Here is a 19203-nt window from a genome sequence, read left to right as displayed (position 1 = left end):
AAGGATGCTGAATTTTGTCAAATGCTTTTTCTGCAATTGACAGGATCATATGATTCTTATCTTTTCTTTTATTAATGTGATGTATCACATTGATTGATTTGCGAATGTTGAACCAGACCTGCAGCCCAGGAATGAATCCCACTTGATCATGGTGAATAATTCTTATATGCTGTTGAATTTGATTTGCTAGTATCTTATTGAGAATTTTTGCATTCATATTCATCAAGGATATTGGCCTGTAGTTCTCTTTTTTTGCCTGGTCTCTGTCTGATTTTGGAATCAAAGTAATGCTGGCTTCATAGAATGAGTCTGGAAGTTTTCCTCCCCTTTCTGTTTTTTGAAACAGCTTGAGGAGGATAGGTATTATCTCTGCTTTAAATGTCTGGTAGAATTCCCCTGGGAAGCCATCTGGTCCTGGACTCTTATTTGTTGGGAGATTTTTGATGACTGATTCAATTTCTTCGCTGGTTATGGCTCTGTTCAAGTTTTCTATTTCTTCCTGTTTGAGTTTTGGAAGTGTGTGGGTGCTTAGGAATTTGTCCATTTCTTCCAGGTTGTCCAGTTTGTTGGCATACAATTTTTCATAGTATTCCCTGATAATTGCTTGTATTTCTGAGGGATTGGTTGTAATAATTCCATTTTCATTCATGATTTTATCTATTTGGGTCATCTCCTTTTTCTTTTTGAGAAGCCTGGCTAGAGGTTTACCAATTTTGTTTATGTTTTCAAAAAACCAACTCTTGGTTTCATTGATCTGCTCTACAGGTTTTTTAGATTCTATATTGTTTATTTCTGCTCTGATCTTTAATATTTCTCTTCTTCTGGGTCTGGAGTGTCTTTGCAGTTCTGCTTCTATTTCCTTTAGGTGTGCTGTTAGATTTTGTATTTGGGATTTTTCCTGTTTCTTGAGATAGGCCTGGATTGCAATGTATTTTCCTCTCAGGACTGCCTTTGCTGCATCCCGAAGTGTTTGGATTGTTTTATTTTCATAATCATTTGTTTCCATATATTTTTTAATTTCTTCTCTAGTTGCCTGGTTGACTCATTCATTCTTTAGTATGGTGTTCTTTAACCTCCATGCTTTTGGAGGTTTTCCAGACTTTTTCCTGTGGTTGATTTCAAGCTTCATAGCATTGTGGTCTGAAAGTGTGCATGGTATGATCTCAATTCTTTTATACTTATGAAGGGCTGTTTTGTGACCCAGTATGTGATCTATCTTGGAGAATGTTCCATGTGAACTCGAGAAGAAAGTATATTCTGTTGCTTTGGGATGCAGAGTTCTAAATATATCTAGCAAGTCCATCTGATCCAATGTATCATTCAGGGCCCTTGTTTCTTTATTGACTGTCTGTCTAGATGATCTATCCGTTGTTGGAAGCGGAGTATTAAAGTTCCCTACAATTACCACATTCTTATCAATAAGGTTGCTTACGTTTGTGATTGTTTTATATATTTGAGGGCTCCCATATTCGGCTATAGACATTTATAATTGTTAGCTCCTCCTGATGCATGGACCCTGTGATTATTATATAATGCCCTTCTTCATCTCTTGTTACAGCCTTTAATTTAAAGTCGTTTGTCTGATATAAGTATGGCTACTCCAGCTTTCTTTTGACTTCCAGTAACATGATAGATAGTTCTCCATCCCTCACTATCAATCTGAAGGTGTCCTCAGGTCTAAAATGAGTCTCTTGTAGACAGCAAATAGATGAGTCTTTTTTTTTTTTTAATCCATTTGGTACCCTATGTCTTTTGGTTGGAACATTTAGTCCGTTTACATTCAGTGTTATTATCGAAAGAAATGGGTTTAGAGTCATTGTGATGTCTGTAGGTTTCATGCTTGTAGTGATGTCTCTGTAGTTTGTGGTCCTTGCAATATTTCACTCACAGAATCCCCCTTGGATGTCTTGTAGGGCTGGCTTAGTGGTGATGAATTCCTTCAGTTTTTGTTTGTTTGGGAAGACCTTTATCTCTCCTTCTATTCTGAATGACAGACTTGCTGGATAAAGGATTCTTGGCTGCATATTTTTTCCTGTTCATCACATTGAAGATTTCCTGCCATTCCTTTCTGGCCTGCCCAGTTTCAGTAGATAGGTCTGCCACTAGTCTTATGGGTCTCCCTTTATATGTTAGAGCATGTTTATCCCTAGCTGCTTTCAGAATTTTCTCTTTATCCTTGTATTTTGCCAGTTTCACTATGATATGTCGTGCAGAAGATGGATTCAAGTTACGTCTGAAGGGAGTTCTCTGTGCCTCTTGGGTTTCACTGCCTTTTACCTTCCCCAGATCAGGGAAGTACGCCGCTATGATTTGTTCAAGTACACCTTCAGCTCCTTTCTCTCTCTCTTTCTCTTCTGGAATTCCTATTATATGGATATTTTTCAATTTCGTTGCATCACTTAGTTCTCTAATTCTCCCCTCATACTCGTGGATTTTTTTATCTCTTTTTCTCAGCTTCCTCTTTTTCCATAATTTTATCTTCTAATTCACGTATTCTCTCCTCTGCCTCTCCAATCCGAGCTGTGGTTGCCTCCATTTTATTTTGCACCTCATTTATAGCATTTTTTAGCTCCTCCTTACTATTTCTTAGTCCCTTGATCTCTGTAGCAATAGATTCTCTGCTGCCCTCTATACTTTTTGCAAGCCCAGTGATTAATTTTATGACTATTATTCTAAATTCTTTTTCCATTATATGAAGTCATTTTTGATCAATTCATTAGCTGTTGCTACTTCTGGAGTTTCTTTTGACGAGAATTCTTCCGTTTTGTCATTTTGGATAGTCCCTGGGATGGCGCGGAACTGCAGGGCACTTCCCCTGTGCTGTCTGAAATAACTTGTTTTGGTGTGCAGGGCCGCAGTCAGACCCGATGCCTGTCCCCAGCCCACTGCTGGGGCCACAGTCAGACTGGTGTGTACCTTCTCTTCCCCCCTCTCAAGGGCAGGACTCACTGTGGAGTGGTGTGGCCCCTGTCTGGGCTACTTGCACACTGCCAGGCTTGTGGTGCTGCTTTGATGGCATCTGGCATATTAGCCGGGGTGGACCTGCAAGGTGCACAGGGGCAGGAGGGGCAGGCTCAGCTCACTTTGCTGTCAGTGGTCTCCTGCAAGAGGGACCCTGCAGCAACCGGGAGGGAGGCAGACCCACAGGAAGGATGAATCCACAGAAGCACAGCGCTGGCTGTTTGCGCGGTGCAAGCAAGTTCAATGACAGAACTGGTTCCCTTTGGGATTTCTGCTGGGGAATGGGAGAGGGAGATGGTGCTTTCCAGGGCCTTTTTTTTCCGCCAAGCTGAGCTCTGTCTTCTGGGGCTCAACAACTCTCCCTCCGTGTCCTCTCGCCCTCCTGCTCTCTGAGCAGAGCTGTTGACTTTTAACATTCCGGATGTTAAGTCCTAATGGCTGTCAGAACACACTCCATCCGGCCCCTCCACTTTTGCAAGCCAGATTTCGGGGCCCTGCCTTGTGGGGCGGGTTCCCCCACCACCATCCCGGCTCCCCCCTGCCAGTCTGTGTAGTACTCACGACCTCTCCACCCTTCCTACCCTCTTCCATGGTCCTCTCATCTACACTTGGCTCTGGAGAGTCCATTCTGCTAGTCTTCTGGTGTTATCTGGGTTATTTAGGTAGGTGTGGGTGGAATCTAAGTGATCAGCAGGATGAGGTGAGCCCAGCATCCTACACCGCCATCTTCTTCTTTAGTTCTAGGTTTTTGGTCCTCTCTTTTCTCTTTGTCAGTCTAGTTAAAATTTTGCCTACTCTCCTGATCTTTACAAAGAACCCATTTTTGATGTTGATTCTATTTTGTTACATATGCTCTATCTCTACTCTAAACTTTATTAAGTTTTCTTTTTCCAGCTATAGATTTAGCTTGTTCTTTTCAGAGTTCCTTAGATGTCAAGTTAGATTATTGATTTGAGATTTTTTTTTTCTTTTTAATGTATGCATTGCAGCTATAAATTTTTCTTTAAGAATTGCTTTCACTGGATCTCATGCTTTGGCATCTTGTTTTTATTTTCATTCATCTTAAAATATTTTCTAATTTCCTCTCATTCCTTTTGGATTTCATTTCTTGTTCAAAAGTATATTGTTAATTTTTACATATTTGTGACTTTTTTTTTTAGTTTTCCTTTATTGATTTCTATCTTCATTTCAGAATAATTACATTTGTATCATTTCTATAACTTTAACACTGCAGAGGATTGCAGTCTAAGATATGGTCTATTTGGAGAATATTTCAAGTACACTTGAGAAAGTGTGTATTTTAATGTTGTTGGGTGAAATGTTCTATATGTGTCTATTAGGTAGATCTGATAGGCTTAAGATTTTTCAAGTCTCCTATATCCTAGTTGATTTTCTATCTACATATTGTATGTGAACTGGAATTTGAGCTGTGAGTATACAGTAAGCAAAAAACACAGTACTTTATTACGAAATGATAACAGTCTCTTTCTTCTATAAGCATTCCCCTCTTTGCATTAAGATTTTTGTTACATGCCAAAGTCCGAAAAAAGTTGATTCTGTCAGCTTGCCAACTTAATGGCTGACTTTATAATATCAAGTCAATCCAGTCATAGCATAGGATTTTAGTTTACAATTTGCCCTGTCTTAATTGAAATCAAATTACATTTTTAGTATAAGGATAATAAGAATAATTGAGAGTTTACCCATTTCATTTTTGGCTTCATGGGAAGAAGTAAATTCCATTAAACTTGTTTTTTTGCAGGTACGAATCTTTAACATCCAAAACAAGTATGGCATATATGTTGGGGAGCTTTTCTTTTTTCTATTTTTTTCTCTAGAAGACAATATTTAGTTATACAACCACATTTGATCTTTAAAATAAGAGGAATTATAATATTAGCAACTACCATTTAGTGAGTATTTCATATCCAAGTAACTACTAAGTACTTGAAACAAATAAGCTTGTTTTATCTTATATCAAACCAATGAGTTATAGGTATTTGAACTTCAACTGACAGCGAAAATCTGAGAAAAAGAAGACTAACTTGTTTAAGGTCATGCTGAACAAGTAAGTTGCATGTCATGATTAATTGAGTTTCTGAGTCTAATTTTTTTAAATATACCAGGCCTCTTTCTGGTCATTTTATGGTCTTACCTACTCCCCCCCCGCAATGAATCATTATTAGATTAGATTAGATAGTGAAATCCATAGATCTTAACAAAAATATTTTATAAATTAATTATTAATATTTCCCCCCTAGGGAAAAAATGAAGCAGGTAGACAGAGGTAGATATAAATCTAGAGATCTGGAGTTTGTAGGCAACATAGCATATAATTTTTTTTCCAGACATATTCCATAGTTGTTGGAAGCTTTGACTCTATCATACTGTAGAATAGAAAAGCTAACTGAAATTTTGAAAGCTTATAATTTAATATTAGAACACATACTTGTCAAGTATTTCATAAGTTTAAGAAAGCAATCATTATATGACTTTTATTTTATAATAAGTAAAAATGAACATTTTCAGGCTGAATCACTATACTACCATTAAATTAAATCTGTGTTACATTTATCTCAGCATTTTGGTTGCCAATCCACATAGATAAATAATTAGATTATTTGAGGTAGAAATGGATAAGTATATGAATGGATTCATGCATAGCTTAATTTAATTTATATACTAACATGAGTTTTGTTTATAATATTTACCTTGCTAAAAGTGCATTATTTGCCTAAGATCTTTCAAGAAAAACAAACCCAACTAAAGGAATTTCAGTCATTAAATTTATGAATGAAAATCATTAGCTACCTATGAATGTCACAAGAAGCTTCAGTGCCTTTGAATGACCATCATAAAATCTGGTCATCTCTATGCAAGACCTAAATAATTTTGCTCATGAATACAATGAGAGTACTTTGTAAAATTACCATTTTAATATTTCATATGCAAAGACAACTCACAGTAGTAGCTACTTTCTAAGAAATGTCATGCTCTTAATTGGTCAGTGAGGTGAATATGTGGAATGATTTCAGAGGGGTACTGGACAAGTACATGACAACACATGATATGCCATCATTAGCTTTATTTCTCTGAGTAATGAAGAACCCACCCCTCCCAGTAACCTATTAAAGTTTCTGTGTGCCTAAGATGGACCCAATTTTAAACTTTTCTGAGAAAAAAATTCACTCATATATAAAGAATCACCGAAAGATCAAGCCAAGGATCATTTGGCCTTGGCCTTATTTTGACAAGATAAGACCTCAGAATTTAGATTTCTCATGTGATCTTCAAGTACAAATCATTATATATTTTTGTGTGTATTTAAAAGGCATAATTCTTCAATGTCAACATTTAAAATATATCACAGTTTTGTAAAGTTACTGGGAATATTTTCGTTATTTCTTATATATCCAGAATGTTAAAAAAAAAAAAAAGAAAAAGAAAAGAAAAGAAAGAAAAGAAACAGCCTGGGCCTCTCATAAGTGCCACTAAGCCCTGTATTTGTTAATTTACCCATGCATATAAGGTGAGGCTGTGAGGTCTGGAAACCATTCAGGTGATAGAAAGGTTTAAAAAGCTATTTTCTTAAATGCTTGTTCTTTCTCTAAGTACCCAGTGTGAGGAACACTTAAAATAATTTTCACTGAAAAATCTAACATTCTAGAAAATTGAAACCCTCAGGATACATTTAAAAAGGTAAAGCTGCTAAGATTTAACCTTTTCCCTTGGTGTTTAACAACCTATAAATTATCATTATTTCTTGAAGCACGTTAAAGACCAGTCCAGTCTCACCTGGTAGGAAGGAAGGAAGATGGAAGGAATAACCCAGAGAGCGTCCTGCCAACTCTGTCCTGAGTCATTCTTGGCTTGTGAATCAGGGCTTTAGATCATAACCCCAAAAGGCAAGCTGAAACCAAACAGCGAAGAATTTGTACATGTAACACATCCTCTCCGGGGACAACTTGTCAGAGTGGATGTCTAAAGAATGTGAGACTGAACCATTGGAAAGATAAACAGGCATATATTCAGGTGCTCAGCAATGTAGAAAAGTCAGTTAAGCATCTTATTTATTGCTGTGTGACAAATTACTCCAAAATTTATTAAAAAAAAAAAAAAGTAGGCAAGAAAACAAAATGAACCTGTTTGTTTTTCTCTCCAAGAATACATTTGCACCAACAGTATAATCCAACATGTTTTATCTGGAAGCATAACTGTTATGGGTTCCATTTGTGTGTAATAAACTGATATCTCCCCATCAAAAGTCCTGATACATCCTGAGTAATTTCCCAATCTGTGAGGATGATGATCTAATACCTGGCTCCCTGTATTTACCTTCTAAAAGCTCATCCACAGTGCTTATTACTTTTCGGACATATTGTCTATACTTTCCTACAATTGTTCTCTGACCTGAAGTTAGCTGAAAATTATCTAATTTAGACATCGCACATATACTATCATGTCAACTCTCCATCTCAGTGCTTGCTCACCTAAGTTTACCTCTGTTGTACTCCACTGGAATTTCTCCTTTGTTTGTTTATCAGCCCTCCTATCTCTGCCATTCTCAATCCAAGCCTTGTCACAGAAGCAGCCCTCTTGACATCTGTCTAATCTCTTCCCCAACCCCGGCAAGGAATTTGCCCTGAATGAATCTAAATATATGCCTCCTTTTCTGAATTTGGCTTATTGAGCACATCCAGAGGAAGACATGTATACAGGAATATTGAAATAAAAGTCAGAGCCTGCTACCTCAATCAGACCCTCCCAGTGCCAAAACCTGCAAGATTTAAATACTCCTCTTCCTTTCTGATCGTAGATAATCATAGTAGATAAATATACTTTCTACATCACAGGGAAGGCACAAGCTTATGACAACCTTCAGCCATCAAATGTATAATCATGTTACGTCCTTTCACGGTATCCTTGACTCTGCCCTCTTCCGTATCTTTCACGTGCAGTCCGTCCTAAAGTTCAATTTATGTTATGTTGCTGACAGCTCCTCAAATGATTCAGTCATTGCTATATTCTGGCATTTATGCCTTTGTGGAATCCCCTCTGTATGAGTACGGGCTGCACTTAATAACTTGCTTCTAATGAACAGAACATGGAGGGGGGGCGGGAAATGGGACGTCACTTCCAAGATGCGGTTACACAATACTGTTACTCCCATCTCACTCGCACTGTCTCTGGCATGAGCTGCTTGCTTGCTTTGATGAAGCAGAAGCTGCCAGGTTATGAGCTTCTCCGCAGAAGCCACCATGGAAAGGAGCAAGGGAGGCTGAGAAGGAACGGAGACCCCCAGTCCAACAGCTCCCTAGTAAATGCCAGCACCCCCCCTGATGTGGGAAGTAGATTTTTCCCTACTCAGGCCCTCCAGTCATACCGGAGCCTCACCTGGCAACCTGATTGCATCCCATGGGAAACCCTGAGCAGAAAAACAGCTAAGCCACGACCTACAGAATATGTTTGGTAACAAGTGGTGTTTCTAAGCCGCTAAATTTCGAAAGGATTCGTTATGCAGAAATACGTAACTATTATCTAAAATGCTTTATTTAGAGCATGATTCTGGAGCCAGACTGCTCAAAACTCCTCATTTCCTCAATTCGCATACTGTCTGCCACCTTCCAGCGGTGTGAACTGGGGGAAGTTGATTAACTTCACTATGACTAAATGTCCTCACTTATAACCCGGCGATAATAATAGTGTCTACCTTTTAAGATCACTGTAAGCTGAAATGAGTTAATAAAAGTGAACCCTAAGAACAAAGTCTAAAATTCTTTGTATTCTATGTACTATTAATGTCCCTTAGTATCCCATGATGACCCTGCTACCACTCTGGTATCAAAGGTGCATTTTTTTTTTTAACCACTGAAACAGCTCTTAAGTTGTTTTCCTAGTTTCATCTTCATTCTCATCGTATTCATTCTGTACTGCAGCCCAATAGAGCTTTTCATATGTACACTTCACCGGGCAGGTTATTTCTCTGCAGTAAGCTTTTCATTGAAGTTATGTTGTATTTAGAAACAATCAGTGTGGCTCACAGGGACCTGCCCACCTTTCTAGACACATCTCTCGACATCCTCTCCCCTGCATCTGTACTCTAAACCAGTTTAGCTTAATGAATATCCCTCATTCTCACCTGACTCTGGGCCTGTATATGTGCAGTACCTTCTCTGATAGCCCACATGTCATGAGGCATAGCACATTTATAATTAATATTTTACATATAGTGTTTGTATTTCTCTCTCACATGAGAGGGGCCATATGGCTCATGTTCATTACTGTTTTCCCAAGGTCAAAAGCAATGCTTGAATAATACAGTAGTAGCTGCTCAACAGATATTAGCAGAATGAATGGTGGCCTGGACTAATGCAAAGACTTGGCTTCGGAAGTAAAAATGTAAGGAAAGATACAGGTAAGTGTTAGAAATAATGTAGAACTGGCAAAGCCTTTAAATTCCTTTAAATTCTATGAAAGAGAGATACACAGCAATAATGTTAGCATGGGCTGTCCATTAAAATACAAACCTTACGTTATAAAATATATGCTGTCTGTGAAAAACATTTTTTATATAAAAAATATGGCTAGTTACAACAGTCACATAAATATATACAAATACATGCATATACACAAATATAACAAGTAGAAAAAGAAAGCAGAGATTTTTTTCAAAATAGCATTTTGTAGGTAAAAACAGTACTCTTTCAATTGCTGTATCCAATGCTCTTGCCTTGATCTTATTTTTAGTAATTTCTCTGTCACCTCCCAAACTGTTCTTTTTTCTTCCCTTCCAGACATTGAGTTTTTCTATGTCTATCCCTTTCTCTGTAACCACACCTTCTGTTTTTCTTCTCTCCTAACTCTACTCCATACAGTTTTGATTTTTGCCATCTTCCCCTTTCCCATGAGAAAGGCTCTCGTGGAAACACAACAAAAATTTGCATAATAAATATATTACGAACACCTTTGTGTCGAAACTCCATCAGTAAGATTGTAAAAAGAGCCACAAGACTTGTAGAGTGTCCTTAGACTTGAAGTATCATGACCTAAGAGCAAATAACCTAGTAACTATAGTTTCACATAGGTGTTATCTTAGTATATTTGGGAAACGAAGTAGACTGGAAGTCTGAGACCAAGGATATGGTCTTGTGGGTAAGAAATTATCTACCACAGAGGGGCGCCTGGGTGGCGCAGTCGGTTAAGTGTCCGACTTCAGCCAGGTCGTGATCTCACGGTCCGTGAGTTCGAGCCCTGCGTCGGGCTCTGGGCTGATGGCTCAGAGCCTGGAGCCTGTTTCCGATTCTGTGTCTCCCTCTCTCTCTGCCCCTCCCCCGTTCATGCTCTGTCTCTCTCTGTCGCAAAAATAAATAAACGTTGAAACAAAAAAATTTAAAAAAAAAGAAATCTAACGCAGAAACCAGAATTCATGCATTTGACTTTAGGGTCTTTATACTATTTGTAGTAGTAAAATTTGGCCAAAGCTACCTCCTAATAAATACATATTATGGTGTCATTTCTGTACATAGGCTCTCCTTGTCTATATAATGAAGTATAAACTTAACACGACATTCAAGGCCCTACATGGTCTGATACAACACTCTCTAGCTTCACCTCCAGGTACTGTTTTCTCCCTCCACATATACATGTTTCAACACGATACACTAGACTTTGTAGGCCCTGGGACATAACATGCAACCATATTTTAAACCTTTCACATGGGTTCTGCTGCCAAGAGATTACTCCTCTATAGACCTTACGGTTTCCTTCTTACCATTTAAAACTACTCCACAAGTTGTCTCCTCAGAGGCCTCTAGAGACAGAGTTGTATGAGATACAAACTCCTCCCTCTGCCCTCTCTAAGAACCACATAAAAGCCTTTATTATAAAATTTATCATATCAAATCACAGCATGTGGTCAAATGTCTCTATTATTTTTCTAAGCTCTAAAAGCTTCCTAAAGGCAGAAATGATACCAGGATCTTTATGTTATCATGGCCTAGCATAGAACATGGCACATAATATGGACTTAGTAAAAATATTTATTGGATAGATGGACAGGGGACCAAAAACTAGAAGTCGCCAATCCCAAACAATCAAAGTACGCATTCAGTGTTAGACTCCTCCAAAATGTCTCCTGCTCATGTCATAAAATAATAGTAATTTCTTGAACATATTTTCTAGAAATTTGGGAAATATATACACTGTTTAGAGAATGAAGATTGATAGTTTGAAAAACCAGATGAGTATTAAGTTTCATGAAAATTGAAAATAAATTTTGGATTGATAGTTTGCTTACTTTCTTTTCATTTCCATAATGATTTGCTTCTTCCAAACTTTAAATGTACTGTTTATTGATGTATCAGGTATGAGTGCATTATTTTAATACATGTTTCTTATTTATCTTATGTGCTAATGTAGAAACCTGCATTGTAGATTATTTTAATTTTAAAATATTCTGAATTTTAAATAAATTGCATTGTACTTAATCTTGACCATTGACATTAGGCCAACATGGAGTTAAGTCTCAGCTCTGCCATTTATTAGTCGTAGCTCTGCAAGTTTGGCCAAGTTATATAATATCTTTAAAGTTATAAATACCTGAAACTTGAAATTAATATAGTTTCTAAGAAAGATGTGTCTGAAATGTAATAAAATTATATATAAAGCTCTTAATGCTCACTACATAGTAAGTTTTGATATATTTTAGGTCTTAATGTTTTAGTTTTTACTGTTAAAACAGGATGTTGTCCCTACCTAAAGCATATTTATATAAATGTTTTGTCCGTTTACTCTTTTTTCTTGTATGTCTTTAATCATTTCCCTTCCCCTCCTCCTGAACCTCAGATGATATCTTGGTTAAATTTTTTCTCCCTAAAGAAAACTGTGCCTCACAACTCCCACCCCCAAACCACTACCTGTGTCCTTCTTGGTCACCAAGCTGTGACGAGTCCATCCACACTCACTGCTTTACCTTGGACCATTTATTTTTAACCTAGTGTAATCACCATAGGAACTGTTTTTCACAGTATCACCAGTGACTTTTTAACTGACAAATCAAAAGATGTGCCTATATCTGCCTCTTTATAGCACCTGTATAGTATGTTATGGACAGCCAATTATATCTTGGTTCTACCACCTGTGCTTCCTGTATCTTTCGGTTGCCCCATTTCAGAATCATCTCACTTTTGTTCCTAAGCCTGTGTCTAGAAAATTCTTGTTACGTGTGCCAATTAACTTTATTACATCACTTTTTACTAATTTCATTTATCTTTTATTATTTTTCATTTTCTCAGGAGTTTCTTACATACTTTTCCTAGTTGTCATAAATTTTGTATATGGGAACACTTTACAAAAATAAGTAAAACAGTATCTACTTCCAGAAGAATATATCCATTTAATAGATAAATTAGTTAACAAAGATATTGTTCATTTATTTAAATGTTGACTTAAATATAGCAAATTTTTTCTTTCTAATCATAATACTATGTGACATAGATTAAAAGAGAAATTGGAAACCTGTATATGCTTGTCAATGATACTCTTCTAAATGATAAATGTTGTCATTTAAAAAAAAAAAGTTCCCCTGGCCTTCTCAGCTTACCCATAAAGAAATAATATAATACTAACTGAAATAATCATCTCATTTATATGAGTACTTTTTATATAGCCATACATGGAAACATATATACATATATAAATTTCAGTTGTGAGGTTTAGCAGTTGTTTAGGGTTGAAAAGTAAATTTAGATCACACACCCCCCCCCCCGTTTTAATGTGTAAAGCACACAAACTATGGCATCGTGTTTAGCCATAGCTTTCACATGTTTTGGACTTTGTATATTCTAGTTGCAAATATGGTATGCACTTGAAGCTAGATGTAAGATACTTATGATATAGTATGTTGGAAGGGTATGTTAGTGTAAAGGATGCAATATAAATCTGTGTTGAAGAGATATTAATTATCATGTATAAAGCTTCAGTGCAGTTTGGGAGACTATGATGAGAAGAAGGAATACACAAGATGGGTAGATAAGTTTTTACTAGATCCTCAAAGTCCAGGCAAAATGATTTGGATAATATTAGAGGACTTTGCAGGGGAAAAATGGATTCACACGCTGAATGTTGTCTCTCAGAGGTAGCTTGGAGAACTGTTTTCATGGTCCCTTTAAGAAATGGTATAACTCTAGACAGACAAAGCCTAAAAATGTAAAAAGCTGGGTAGATAGGCAGAGTATTCTGGAAAAGAATGAACACCTCTTAGTGATAGAGTAATAATAAACAAATTGATAAAAATAATACCAGTTTCATTATAAAAGAGAAGGGTTTATCTACTTCAAACCTACCTGTATGATATAAATATTGAAAATAATAGCTGAAATAGCCCAAAGGCATTGTATAATCAGTCCTAACTTTCGTGTGGTCCCAAATCTGTCATTTGACTATAATAAGTTTCAGATAAAATTTTCACTAAAACACTCTAAGTAAAACACTCCTCTGAGGAGATGTGTGACAAAATGTAATTATTCCTCTTGAACTTTATATAGTATGTGGTGGTTGAATAAAGCAGTTGCTAGTCTGAAAAAAAAAAAGAAAGAGCCCTACATATTACTATATCAAAGGAACATAGGAACAAAATATACTTTGTTCCATTCCCTGGAATACAGCTATCTGATTTAATGTTAGGAAAAAAAAAAAAAAAAAAAAAAGAGGGAGGAAAGGAGAGAAGGAGAGAGAACAAATACATATACATACAAACATACATACAAAAACATGCCCACCCTAAAAAACTTCTTAAGAGGGCTTTGAAAAATACTCTAGATGGATTTTAGAAAAGAAAAGAAATTAATCTCTTTGGGACATTGCAGAAAATATAAGACAATAAGTGCTGCGCCGACTGACATCTCTAATGCTTCTGTCCAGTGAGGTAGAAACTAGTTTTCTGCATGGCTGCTCAGCCCAAGAGCAATGACTTTCAGCAAGAAAACAACACAAACTGGGACAAGAGGTACATTAAGGAGAGGCTTAAAGATGTCTGATGAAATATTGAGTGCCATTTTCACAGCATAATTGGAAAACAGTTTTGTACTACTAGATTGAGAAATAACTTGTAAGTGTCTGACTTTAAATATGTTCTGTTACTTCGTTTTTACTCTCCCGTTAATACAGTCTTGTAGTTGGGTTTTTCCCTTCTTTCTTGTTAATGGGTTATTACAACAATAAGGAGACAACTACTTTTTAAAGAGAATTCCAATTACATTTACAAATGGTCACTTCTGTCCCGTGACAGTGGAGATTCAAGTCCTCCTTGCTAAGCATGTCTATAAACTTTCAATAATTCACTGATACTCTCATAACAGTCATGATACTGCCTCTTTAGAGTTTTGATTCATGGAAATGGTTGGTAAACTATTCTACAGTACTCTAGTTGAAGAAATGGGATAGCTTTATTTTGTATGTGCCAGGCCTTGTGCCCCGTTGCAAGGCCTAATGGATTTTAAATGTTTTATCAGTTTTTAAAGTATTTTTCCATGAGTGATAGAATTTATCATTTTATCTTTCACAAGTTACTCTTCTGTTAGCTTTTATTTTTCTTGTCTATCTTCAAGTAGTAAAAATTCTTTACTTACTGACTTGTTAAATAGAGGATCTTGTAAGAAGTTAGGCTTTCACTAGAAAATTATGCTTATCTGTATCAAAATAACTTATTTATCCATAAATCTATGTGGAAGTATACAGTTTGGAAGTGAATCCACATCAACATTATCTAAAAGTAAAGGGCGGGCACCTGGGTGGCTCAGTCCATTGAGCGTCTGATTTAGGTTCAGGTCATGATCTCACGGTCCGTGGGTTCGAGCCCCATGTCCGGGTCTGTGCTGACAGCTTGGAGCCTGGAGCCTGCTTCAGATTCTGTGTCTCCCTCTCTCTCTGCCCCTCCCCTGCTCATGCTCTGTCTCTCCCTCTCTCTCAAAAGTAAACACATGAAAAAATTTTTAATAATAAAAAAATGCAAGTAAAGGGCCTTCATAAGAACCTTTCCTACTAACTTCAAGAACAAACTTGAAAACCCAAGATACTATCACGATGAACACTGATTTTCAATTTTCTCTATTTATGAAATGAAAAATACACTCCTGTGTCTCTCTAGTGGTACAGTAGTCTAGAAGTATATCTCTGATATTGACACCAAGGGCTATTTAGCAAAAAACAAGTAGTTTCTTCATACAGCATTTACAAGTTCATTACAGATTTACAAGTTCTTTGAGAATCACGTTTAAGTTTATTTTATCTCATGCCTCTTCTGTGCCTTTAGTATCTAGAACATTGCATTTTAGAATGAGATTTAGCAACTCCTGAAATAAACTAATAGGTTGAATATTGCCATATTTACTATATATAGCAATCCGTGAACAATTTTGGCCTAGCCTCTATTTTTAGTTCGTTCAGCTCTTTGGAAAAATAGATTTCCTTCTTTTCTCACCTTTAGATTGAGCTTAGATTATTTTTACAAGGAGATAATGTGCGTGCATGTATTTAAAGTCTTTGGGATAGTGTGTCCATATACCTTACCTATTGCTATTTTTGTTAATAGCCCTGACACCTCAGAACAATAAAAATTCCCTTCCTTTGCTATATAAGATGCATGTTACAAATGGACTCCCCCGAGAAGAATGTTGTTTAAAATAACTTTGGACAGAAAAACTTATCCTGGAGTTTATTTGCTTGCTATCACAGTCACTTCCTAGGTCTTGCAATCGAAATTAGCTATTCTTCGAGTCCCCCTTCAACCTCCATCCATTCTGTTGTGAGGACTTACTGTTCCTTTCCCTTGCTTCACTCTTTGCACCAGCTATTTTAAAATATTTTAAATTTATATATGCAGTACAATATTTTTTTTAGATGAAGTGCACCGGATCCATCTAAAAACAACTTTTGCCAAGCTAGTCATCAAGGAACATCTTATTAAATACCAAGACTTTTCCAGATTTTTGTCATCATCTCTAATCATGGCCTCAAACTACATCATCTTTAATCATGATAACTTTTCTTTTATACATCTCTGGATTTTTTTCTAAGCAATTATCATTTTGTTTTGATTCTCTGTTTTGGGATTCTGTACTCTTATTTTACAATACATTGATTGGTTTAGAATTAAATAACCAGCTTAGAAGTTATTTATGGTCTTGAAAGACAGTTTTGTTTTTTGTTTTTTTAATTATAAGTTGCCCAGACATCATTTCAAATTCTCTATTATATTTCTGTCTGCCCTCAGGGATAATTACTAATCTAGACTCTATACTTGTTTTAACTCATTTATTCCTTAGACGAACTAATAATGTAAGAATAAAAAGTAACCTCCTTTCACATATAAGAAAACTGAGGTCCAGGGAGTTTAAGCAACCTGCTAAGGACCTCACAGCTAGTAAAACAATAAAGCTGGGATTGAAACTGAGTGACTGCCCTGAGAGACTTAACCTTTCAATCACTGTGTTATACTTTGATTTGGGAGGAATATGGCTGAGACCTTGACAAGTCTTCAACCTTGTGACTATTTTTATAGTCAGAGTTAAAACTATCTTGTTACCAAGCAGAGAATAGCAAAGCTATTTAGATTTGTGGGGACTGAATGGTCAGCTAGGCTAACTTAATAAGTATCCACCTTCTTCCAACCAGCTTTGTCTCTCACTTCCATGACTCGCATCTATGGCTTACGAAATATTAATAAGCAAAAGTCCTGGATCATTAAATATTTGCAACCCTGGAGGATAATTAGAAATCCCCAAAACCTGAAATGCTTCTTTAGCCTATGACTTTATTTAAAAAAAAAAGAAATAGAAAAAGAAAAAGAAGAACATGAGTTTGACTAGAGACTATTCTCTCAAGTAAGAATTATAAACTATTAAAGGTAAATTAGGAAAAAAATTACATGTATGAACAGTGAATAATAAGAATTAATATGATTCTTCAAAGTTTTATTTTTCCTAAGATTACATACATACTCTCATTCTACTCACTGAATTGTGAGGAATTCTGTTCTTGACTCCAAAGCTTTAAAAATAATTCAAATTCTTATATTAACCTTTTATTTCTTCTTTCTTTCCTTAACAAGAGTATGTGCACCCATTTCGTAATCAGAAGCCATATGATAGCGACCAAGGTTTATGAGTATTTCTTTTCTTTCTTTTTTAAAAAATGTTTTATTTATTTTTGAGAGAGAGAGAGTGCAAGCAGAGGAGGAGCAGAGAGAGAGAGAGGGGGACAGAGGGTTCAAAGCAGGCTCTGCGCTGACAGCAGTAAGTCCACTGTGGAACTTGAACTCATGAGCCATGAGATCATGACCTAATCCAAAGTTGGATGTTCAGCCGACTGAGCCACCCAAGCACCCCATGTTTCTGAAAGTTAAAATATTTGGATGTATATTCACAATGAAGAAATGTTGTGAGTTGGTGAAATATGGTGGAGTGATTCTAAAATTGTAGCTTGTTCATCATCACAGAGCAATCTCAAAGAATATGGGGAACTGGAGCCCCAAAAGCAACTATTTGGCCCATAATTTATTCTCTCTCACTTTCAATTATTTTCATTTGTTTAATACTAACAATTAAGTCATAGGGTTGTTATGAAGATGAAATGAGACAAATAAATGTAAAATATCTGTTCCATGTTGTAGGCATCTATTAATTTAAATAAAGGGAGCAGAACAATTATAACACAAAGCAGATAAAACCACCAAGGAAATGAATTTGGAAGTGATAAAAGGACAATGAAAGCATAGGATCTTTCATTGGTCTAATCATTTAGATATATAATTCTTATATACTTCCTATTATTTTTCTGCTCTCAGTATTTGATAACTGGGATAAGGAGAGAATTAAGGTCTTTGGATTATTAATAAGAAAATGGGGGAAAAAAGCAGTTTATAAAGAATATGCAGCTAGAAACCAGAAGACTTGAGATATAGTTGTGAATATGCTATTAAATGTTTGGGTAACTTTGTTTACATCAGTTTATTTTTTGTTTGTTTCAAGTTTTTATTAAATTCCATTTAGTTAACATACAGTGTTATATTAGTTTCAAGAGTAAAATTGAGTGAATCATCACTAACATATAACACCCATTGTGTATCACAGCAAGTAGCCTCCTAAATATCCATCACCCTTTCAGCCTATCCCCCACTAACCTCCCATCCAGAAACCTTCAGCTTGTTCTCTATAGTTAAGATTCTGTTTCATGGTTTGTTTCTTGCTTCCCCCTCCATCACATGTCCATCTGTTTAGTTTCTTAAATTTTACATATGAGTGAAACCATATGGTATTTGTCTCTCTTTGACTTATTTGCTTAACATAATACACTCTAGCTTCATCCATCCATGTCGTTGCAAATGGCAAGATTTCATTCTTTTTACATGGCTGAGTAATACTGCATTATGTGTGTGTGTGTGTGTATGTATATATATGTACGTGTATATATGTATGTGTGTGTGTGTGTGTGTATCCATGGGGTAAAAGTACAATTGCTGGATTGTAGGGTAGTTCTATTTTTAGTTTTTGAGGAACCTCCATACTGTTCTCCAGAGTGGCTGCACCAGTTTGCATTCCCACCAACAATGTAAGAGAGTTCCCCTTTTTTGCATCCTCATCAACATCTGTTGTTTCCTGAGTTGTTCGTGTTAGCCATTCTGACAGGTGAGGTGGTATCTCATTGTGGTTTTGATTTGTATTTCCCTTATGATGAGTGATGTTGAGCATCTTTCCGTGTGTGTATTAGCCATCTGGATGTCTTCTTTGGAAAAATGTCTGTGTATGACTTCTGCCCATTCCTTTATTTGATTATTTGCTTTTTGGGTGTTGAGTTTTATAATTTTTAATGGATTTTGGATACTAAACCGTCATCACATGTGTTATTTGCAAATATCTTCTCCCATTCCATTGGTTGCCTTTTACTTTTGTTGATTGTTTTCTTCGCTATGCAGAAGGTTTTTACCTTAATGAAGTCACAGTAGTTCATTTTTGCTTTTGTTTCTCTTGCCCCTGGAGACATACCTAGTAAGAACTTGCTACAGTGGATGCAAAGATGTTGCTGCCTGTGTTCTCCTCTAGGACTTTGATGATTTCCTGTCTCACCTTTACGTCTTTCATCCATTTTGTACTTATTTTTGTGTATGGTGCAAGAAAGTAGTCTAGTTTCATTCTTTTCCATGTGGCTGTCCAGTTTTGCCAACACTCTTTATTGAAGACACTGTCT

At 36.3% G+C, this 19203-nt stretch overlaps 1 protein-coding gene and 1 long non-coding RNA gene across 3 annotated transcripts in view; one reads left to right on the top strand and one right to left on the bottom strand.

The window, feature by feature from the left end:
* The window catches only part of PCLO (piccolo presynaptic cytomatrix protein), a 417535-nt gene that overhangs the window by 238904 nt on the left and 159428 nt on the right, over nucleotides 1-19203 (top strand). The gene's annotated exons all lie outside the window — the stretch shown is intronic.
* LOC111559487 overlaps nucleotides 3391-19203 on the bottom strand; it is a 44853-nt gene continuing 29040 nt past the window's right edge. For both annotated transcript variants that reach the window (XR_006594171.1, XR_006594170.1), the window contains exons 3-4: nucleotides 6757-6871; nucleotides 3391-4795 (exon numbers count right to left, since the gene is read on the bottom strand). This is a non-coding gene — a long non-coding RNA (uncharacterized LOC111559487). The remainder of the gene's footprint in view (nucleotides 4796-6756; nucleotides 6872-19203) is intronic.

Source organism: Felis catus, chromosome A2 (genome assembly GCF_018350175.1).
Source record: "Felis catus isolate Fca126 chromosome A2, F.catus_Fca126_mat1.0, whole genome shotgun sequence".
NCBI classification, from domain to species: Eukaryota; Metazoa; Chordata; class Mammalia; order Carnivora; family Felidae; genus Felis; species Felis catus.
The sequence above is the reverse complement of the archived record's forward strand: the minus strand, read 5'-3'. Positions and strand labels throughout refer to the sequence as shown.